This window comes from Lucilia cuprina, chromosome 2 (genome assembly GCF_022045245.1).
Source record: "Lucilia cuprina isolate Lc7/37 chromosome 2, ASM2204524v1, whole genome shotgun sequence".
In the NCBI taxonomy this organism is placed as follows: domain Eukaryota; kingdom Metazoa; phylum Arthropoda; class Insecta; order Diptera; family Calliphoridae; genus Lucilia; species Lucilia cuprina.
This window is the reverse complement of record NC_060950.1, coordinates 14,488,124-14,497,521: the sequence shown is the minus strand read 5'-3', so window position 1 is coordinate 14,497,521 and position 9,398 is coordinate 14,488,124. Positions and strand designations below refer to the sequence as shown.

General features: G+C 30.0%; 1 protein-coding gene and 1 non-coding gene across 2 annotated transcripts in view; one reads left to right on the top strand and one right to left on the bottom strand.

Moving 5' to 3' along the window:
- The window catches only part of LOC111686627 (tyrosine-protein kinase Btk29A-like), a 78,309-nt gene that overhangs the window by 49,346 nt on the left and 19,565 nt on the right, over positions 1-9,398 (top strand). The window lies entirely within an intron of this gene.
- On the bottom strand, positions 5,234-5,306 carry Trnak-uuu. The gene has a single exon. It is a non-coding gene; the product is annotated as a tRNA-Lys (tRNA).

Genomic DNA, 9,398 nt, shown 5'->3' with positions numbered 1-9,398 from the left:
AGACTATAGACTAGAATATAGACTATAGACTAGACTATAGACTAGAATATAGACTATAGACTAGACTATAGACTAGAATATAGACTATAGACTAGACTATAGACTAGACTATAGACTAGACTATAGACTAGACTAGTGTACATGCACAATTTTATTAAATTGCTGCTTTCTTGTAAAATTTATTAATTATAAAATTTCTAACTTAATTTTTATTTTCTCTCTTTTCAGGTAAGTTCTCAAATAAATGATTTTGATCATTTTGAAAATTTTATTGGTAAGAATACTGAACTAGCTTTGTTCAAAGTTTAATTGCTGCAACTTTAAAGCATAAAGATCTTTTACTACTTTTAATGTCTCACACTCAAAACTGAATGAGTCAGAAATTTCTAAATAACATCATTCAAATGTTGTCAACATTTTTAATGTTTTCGTTGGTGGATAAGTGTTGTCTTAATCATAAAACATAATTTCTCAAAATTTTGTGCACTTTTTCTTAACAGTTTTAAAATTGCTGTTACAATCAAGCTTAAAATGTTGTGAATAAGTTGATTCAATCAGTTTGGCATCCACCCCATTTCCTGTTTAGTTGCATGAATGTTGTTATTTTCTCAGGCTTAATCCGTATATACAATACGTTAATTTAGGGCGGAACATAGTCATCGTTCGAATATGTACAACAACGACAGGCAGCAGCAATATTTTGACATGAGCAATACCTTGTGTTGATGCCACAAGCAGCAACATTGATGATGTCTATAAGTTCGTCACTCAGTAAGTGAAGAAGGTGAATGTTTGAATGTTTGTATTTTGTATGAAAGTTTCATGTTATGTGTTTTAGATTAAGTTTCCTTAATGTTGTTGCATTTCTTAGTTTAGTTTTTGTTGTTTTCTGAAAAAGAAGAAACTTAATAATTGCCTAGAGGCGATTACTCATACACTTGTTGTGTTGCAAGTTGTTGACTCTTTCGTTAAGGTGGGGATTTTTTGTAAATTCATAAACTTCAGTTTTTTTCAATTTCCATAAGAAATGTCTGGGAAAACAGGGTGTTTGATTAAGATGTGTTTTTGAAATTAAATGATTTGATCGCGAATCTCCATCTAAGAGAATTGATCAGATCAATTGAATAGATTATCATGACGAACAACATCGATCGTTTTTAATCTTAATCTTGAAATATGTTCTTAAAAATTAGTGTTTTCTCAGGAAAAATTCTACCTCTCTTTCTGAGATCGATAATTGAGATCAAGATTCAATAATCGTGCAAATTTAAAAACAATCTGATCTATAATTTAAGCTTTTTTTGCTAAACCCTGTTCTTATGTTGTTCTCATAATTTCATTTCATTCAATAATAAACCTTTACCCAAAGACTTGAAGTTCAAATGGTCATTTATGGTTGTTGTTGGTGCTGTTGTAGTATTTTCTACAACCCATAATCAATTTATGGTTAATTATGTTTAAAATTTTGTGTATTCTTTGTTTTAATAACAGAAGAAAAAGGGAAGGTATGCTAAGGCGAATATTTAAACATTAAATAAATAATGTCGAATCTTTTAGAGGTTTTGTTAAGTAAATTTGTTATCGAAAGAAATTTAAATTTGTCTCCAAACAGAATTTTGAAACGATAACAATATCGAAGATCGTTTCCTTTTATTGTCTAAGTGATCGTCCATATTAATTGATCGTTTAATGAGATTTTTTATTCAACTGATGATCTAATGAAACGATCGAAGTTTTGTTAAGTAAATTTGTCTCAAAAACGAACTGTGATACGATAACATTATCGAAGATCGTTTTTATCAAACGATCATTTGTTGAGATTTTCATCAAACTGATGATCTTATAAAACGATCTTCCAAAAATTTGTTTCTTTAAAGGAATTGTAAAACGATCATTTCCTTTTAATACTGGGTGATCGTTATTATTGTACGATGAGTTTTTCATCAAACTGATGATCTTATGAAACGATCAAAGTGTTGTTAAGTAAATTTGTCTCCAAAAATAATTGTGAAACTACTTATAACATAAGTGCTGTTCGTTTCCTTTTATTGTCCGAGTGATTGTCCTTATCGAACGATCATTTGATGGATTTTCTTCAAACTGATAATCTCATGACACGATCTGTCAAAAGTTTTGTTAAGCAAATTTGTCTCCAAAAAGGAATTGTAAAACGATAAAATTATTGATGATCCTTTACTTTTATTACTGAGTGATTGTTATTATTGTACGATCGTTTGATGAGATTTTCATCAAATTGATGATCTTGTGAAAAGATCAAAGTTTTGTTAAGTAAATTTGTTTAGAAAAAGAATTGTGAAACATTATTACTGATCGTTTTCTTTTATTGCCTTAGTGATCGTCATTATTGAACGATCGTTTGATGAGATTTTCATAAGGCCATTTCGCTGAAATTGAAGATCAATAATAGATTTCTATAGTAATTCTAATTAACGAAGTTCTTTTCAATTTATGAAACCATTTAAGAAACATAACTCCAAATTAAAAATTTTGCCGACCATATTAACATTAAGTTTTACTTTAGGGAAACCTTCCTCTCTTTTTAAACTGGCAAATTATCTGCAACATTTTCAAACTTGACACATTTACTGGACATAGTGTCTGGTCTTTTCATTTGTTTTCAGTTGTTCTGATAGATTTCTTCATTTACACTCAGTCATACAAAAATTTTATTAATATTTGACTTGTATATGAAAGAAATATTTAAACAACCAGAGAGAGAGAGAGTGAGACAGAGTCCATAGGGTCTTCACAGCCAAACAAGCATACATCCAAACTTTGTATAAATAATGCCTTGAAATATTATACAAAATCTATAGCTTTTGGCAATTTCCCATGGTTTGTTTGGTTGGTTGTTTGATATTTCTGTTATTGTGGGTTTTAATAATATTTCGTTACCGATCCAAATAAATAGTTTGTTTGTTGTTAAACGTTTAATAGTAGGAATTGTATGTAAACTTCTGTTGGTAGATAGATTCTCTTACCTATTTGCTGAGAAATGTAAGTAAATTTAATGACATTTTCTGTTTGAGTTAATTGTATTATGAGGTTTTTATTACATTAATTATGACAATTATGAAGTTAAGTTACTCTTAGTTAAACAACTAACCTGAGGAGTTAAATGAAATATTAAATGGCAGTAAAATTATATTTAAAATATATGTCTCTTGGGCGAGACTTTAAAAGAAAGTGAAACTATATACATACAATTGGAACTTATAAAGGATATAAAGTCAAAATCTACATGTGTTCATCAAAGGCGAAAGTTTGAACACAAATTGAGAAAGATCTAAAAGCTATACGATAACCCAGAAGAAGGATATAAGGCTTTACGATAACATCTGTCTTTTCGGATTTATAGAACCGTGGTACTAATACAACCACTGGATGAGCAGTTGTACAACAAACCATCGTCCATTTGTAGATGGTCCATGTTGCAACATATTACTCAAATACTTAAGCAGTTAGATGAGACACTATAGTTCCTTTTTACATGGTTCCGTCGATCCATGTTGCAAGACTTGAATAGCTCAAATAGCTGAGCTATCTGATCTTTAAAAAGTGTTGCTTCTTCAATTGCTAAAACATGACTTCCATTTACAATCACACAGATGGAATCATATCTGTTGATTCGGCAACATCAACTATGACCGGTAGACCCAAATATGAATCCATGCAATACGGTAAATATAAGTTCTTACTCATAGAGAACACACTGTGGTAAGTGTGATATAAAAAGAGCATACTCTGAACTTATCATGATAAGGAAGGTACCATTTGTATAAGATACCGTACATCCAACACCATTTAAACCGTCACATTCACTGTGAAAACATTAGAGACATTCTCTCTAGGTATATGGGTGGGTAAGGCCCGCATACCCTACATCTATACAGTATCAGGTACACTTGACAGCAACGCATTCCTAATGTCTAACAGCACAGTGACTACTCTGCAAGAGATCTGTTGTCTTTCGGCAACTGCATCAAACTTATTCCGAAATATAGATTTCATCGTGCATTTCAGTCTTTTAATCTATTTCGGGCATAGACGCTAGCCATCTAATGCATAACGTAGGGACCGGGACAGGACAAAGTTCGAAATTCTCCCCTGTGAACTACCGTGGTACCAGATTATGTGAAACTTTGGTTCGATTTCAGGTCGAATCATTTTAAGGAAAGTCCGAGAATATATTTAAATTAGACAATATGTATCCTAAAAGAAAGGTATTTGAAAGATCTCAGTTTATATTATCCCTAGGAACTCATCGAAAATATGATCTAATAGATCCTTTATAGATTTCCTTATTAAGAAATCGGGATTCCATATATGTACGATTGTCTTTAACTTGTTTGTAAAGTGATCTTATCATGCGGAAGTTGGATTCTTTTAGAAAGAATAGCGTGGCGGGTTCGATTAACAACTGACCCACTGGTTGAAGAGCGCACTACAGATCCGATAGAGGCCTAGGTGTATTTCTTCGGATTTAATGTTTAAACATCCTCCATTCTAACTAACTAACTAAGTAACCTCTTGGTAGATCCATGTAGTGCCTTAGTAGTAAGTATTACAATAAACCCTCTGTTTTGACAATGCACTCCCCTAAAGAGATACAGTTGATCAATATTTCGAAACAGTTATCAAACTACATTAACTTTGGAGGAAAGGAAGAAAAGGGTTCTCAGAACCATCACACCAATCACTCATTTGAGGCTAAAACGAAAAAAAAATATTAAGACTTAATTGGACAAACAAAAAATTGCATTGTCTACGAGGTTAACATTCGTCGTATTATTTCCTAAATGTTATCTCAAATCTTGCAAGAGTATGATTGCAGATTTGACAAAGTAATTTTCTATTCTCTAATTATCACACTCATTTGTTCCTACAAATTTGAGCTTCCGATTTAAAAATATATTGCCAACAGATCTATTCACTACCGTCTGATGTAACAATTACTCTTTAGAACAAATCTCGAAAAAAGTTTTGGATGTAAGGGTTAAGTTTCATAAAACCTTACTTACGATCAGTTCTTTTTAATAATCAAACAAACCGAATTATAACATTATCTTAAAAATTGATATATTCCGACATAATTGCCTCACACATTTGATCGTAAATGCTGCAATATATACTTAAGAAATAGACCTTCCGATTTGTTTACTAAGAATTAAAAAAATATTATAAAAAATAAAAATTAAAAAAAAATTTAACTCGCCCGAGCAGGGACTTGAACCCTGGACCCTTGGATTAAAAGTCCAATGCTCTACCGACTGAGCTACCCGGGCACATACACACTTCACAAACAATTAGCAACATCAATACAAATCTATTTTTAGAAACTACCACCACACGACCACAAACCATCACATTAGCGAACATGTTAAATTAAAATTGAATTCTCACATTGATACTTATAAAGGCAGTAATGATCAAGGGGGGAGAATAGTACTGTTTATGGGAAAGAAATCAAAGGTACCAAAAGGGTATATTTTAAATGTGGATTTTTTGTTTAAATAAACAAGTAAAAGTGTTTTATTTCTAGCTGTGCAAATTATGGGATTTTTTTTGCAAGTGGATTTCGGAAGGCGGTCCTATATATATGGACTTTTGGGTCTTTTTGGATCGATACTATTTGGATCGATACTATTTGTTATCACGTTTTAGTTACGTATCAATGGTGTATTGTATTGTCATATATTCGTATTTATATAAATATTTGGATAATTTTTTGGTGTTGGGATGTTGAAAGGGTTTTGAGTCTAATATGGACTGAGCTGTATGAAATTGGAAAAATTAAATAATATCCTTAAAAGAGCATTTTGTCAAATTTTATTTTAACTCCATAATTTTTGAATCATTTACTGTTAAGAAAGTGTTTGGGGTCTATTATGAACCGATTTTCATTGAATTGAGATTTTGGTTTTTATAGTACTTACTTTCGAATCGTATATGCCCTCAGAATTTGTTCTATACATGAGCCTTTCGAAATGTTGAGTCGTATAGTTGGAATGAATTTGGGCTCTTCCCATCAACTTCTTGAGATGTTGATTTGTATAGTTTGCAAATCTATTTTGGCTCGCATGTGAGACGTTTTAACAGATGCCAGATTCAAGTTTAGAAAAGAATACTTTAGTGTCTAGGTATCAGCTTTTTGAAGCTATTGTTGGCCCATTTCCTCCTGAAATTCTAAAAATATGGGCTAGAAATTAAAACAACTTGATGTGTTGATTTCCCAAATAGTATTGCGGGAAAAGTACCATGTTACCGATTTGTACCATCACTGTCACATATACATCCAGACAAAAATTTAACGACCCTTTCATATATAGAAACAAGAGAGAGAGAGAGAGCGAGAGAATGAGAAAACTCAAAGCTGTCCGTCACTCTTACGGTAAATACTCATGTTTGTTTTGTTTTAATCATTTCTGTTTTGATATACTCATTCGTAAACTAATTTTAAACACATACTAATACAAATTAGCCAGATAAGCAATTGCTGCTGCTGCTCTTGTTGCTACAACATAATGATTAAATAGAATTTTTATATAGCATGCTATATAATAAATTTTATAGCATGCTATAAAAATACACAAATATAACTTCAAGTGTTTTGTGTAGTATTTTTGAAAACATTTTGTATACAAGTTTATATAAATAGTGTTAAAATTCTTTATGGTTTTACTCAGCCTTTGTTAACATATCGTTTTTTCTCAGCATGGGGTTGCTGTTCATATAATTCTTGTATTTGTTAAAATTTTGTATTTACCATTTAAACTACTTAAAATTAGTCTTTCTTTTATTAATCATTAATTAAAACAATAAAAATCAAGTGTGAACATTAAGAGTTAAAGTTGTTTAAAGCTTTTTATTACAATTAATTAAATATAATTTTTAAATATATTTTATTTATTATTTTCAAGTTATTTTTAAATTTTTAGTTAAAAATAACACACAAAATTAAGGAATTTTTCTTTTTAAAGAAAAATTATATTTTTAAAACAAAACCCAGCTAATCGTGCCTTTTATTGTAATTTAGAGATTAACTAAAATTGTATTGCCTTGTGTCTGAGATTTAAGTTTTCATGGGCATGAAAACATTTGTTGGATTTTGGTTTGATTTCTTTTTGATTTAATTTTATTTCGAAAGGGGATGAATAATGTCACGAGGCTCATGCTTGACACTTATCATGGTTTTTATAATCATAAATTATTGAGAATGTTGTGTTGTTTATGGTCGTAAAAGGAAAGGGAATGATGCCTAATCATTCTGTAGTTCTGAACTAGTTCTAGTACAGTTCTAGTTCAGTTCTAGTACAGTTCTAGTTCAGTTCTATTTCAGTTCTAGTTCAGTTCTAGTTCAGTTCTAGTTCAGTTCTAGTTCAGTTCTAGTTCAGTTCTAGTTCAGTTCTAGTTCAGTTCTAGTTCAGTTCTAGTTCAGTTCTAGTTCAGTTCTAGTTCAGTTCTAGTTCAGTTCTAGTTCAGTTCTAGTTCAGTTCTAGTTCAGTTCTAGTTCAGTTCGAGTTCAGTTTTAGTTCAGTTCTAGTTCTATAGTTAAAAAGCCCTCCGGATTTTCTCTAAATATTTCAACTGTTTCCTATTTTCGAACTTTTTGTAAAAGATCGTGAAGTAATCTTGATCTCTACGATATTTTCTGAAATAAATATTTTTATGAAATGTACAAGCAAATTTGTTTTTGCTTAATTTATTTAAAGGCGATCTTGTCATTACTGAAGGTAAAAAAAGAATCTGATCGTACCTTCACAAAGTTTCTGTAAAAGATCGTTAAATAATCTGAAACTAACTTTAAGAAATAGAATAAACTTTACGAAATATATAAATTCATTTAAATACGATCTTGTTATTATTAAATAGGTATATAAAAAACCTGTTCCTACCTTAGACATCTTGATATAACTAAAACTTAAAGAATTTAAAGAAGCGTTCTTTAATGAAATATTTGTAGATTTTTTTGTAGTAATTTGTAAATAATTTTTCTCAGTGTTTCCTTAATAGGTTAAAAAATAAAATAAAAAGTGATAAATCAATTTTTTCCTTTTATTTAAAAACTTTGTTTATTTTACCATCCAAATGTGTCCATCATGATCACAATTCAAAAAGACCCATCATCATTTTCCAATGATAAAACAAACATGTTTTTTTTTGGACATGACAAAGAAAGCAATATTACAACGTAAAAACAAACTCTAATCCATCAAAATTTTAAAAATAACACAAGAACATCTAATAAACCTTTTTCCCTCAACTCTCTCAACCAATTCTCATTGTAAGACCTAAAACAACAAAAAAAATTGTGCAACAAAAAACATTATTAAATGTTAAAAAGTAAACATTAGTATTGAAATGATAAGAATGCATACAATATTATTTTTTAATGTCCGTCCGTCCGTCTCCACTCTAAAAGAAAAAAAAAACAACACACAACCAGAACACATTAGAATTGAAAACAGCTGTATTAAAGCAGAAGATTCAAAACAAGACTTAGAAAACTCATCTTTTTTTTATTTATACATTTTTATGTTTAGGGGTTTATTCCCCTTTTGCTACTTTACAACAATCATAAAACTCTTATCTCTTCTTGTAACAAACATTAAGAAAAAAGTCAAAGTTAAAATTATTATTGATCATCTAATAGTTAATGCCATAAAATACTTATATTAGAAAAAATAAATAAAATCAGCCACTCAAGTAGTATTTAGGAATTAGTCAGAGTGAGAGAGTAAAGAATTCTATCTCTTTCCCAGAGCGATCATGTTTATTTGATTACAGTTGCTGGTTCAAATTACCATTTTTTTAATACTTACTCGACTCATTTCATTTAGTCTGCGGCGACCTTATTTCCTGCAGAGGCCTACAATTCAATTGTTTTTATCATTAATTTTATGGATTTTTTCTTATTTTATGAGTTTTATGCATTTTTTAATGTCGTTATATTTTAATTTCTTTATAAGATTAGAGAGATGCCATAGTAAAATATTTTATAGTTTAAAGATGATATTAAGTATTTATTAAACATCAAAAACAATTTTTAACTTAGGGGAAGGTTACTTTTTCTTAAACCATTCTATAAATCTTTATAGACACATTTTTCGAGATCTTCAACATGTCTTCCACGATCAAGATCTTGTTTTAATAGTGATGTCAAGATCATCTACTAAAAACAAATTCATATTTACATTTCCACTCAATTAAAAATCTATTAAAAGATTTGAAGGTTTATCAGTACGGTTTATCTTTTATATGTACAACTCGAACTGTACTGGAACTGAACTAGAACTGAACTAGAACTGAACTAGAACTGAACTAGAACTGAACTAGAACTGAACTAGAACTGAACTAGAACTGAACTAGAACTGAAC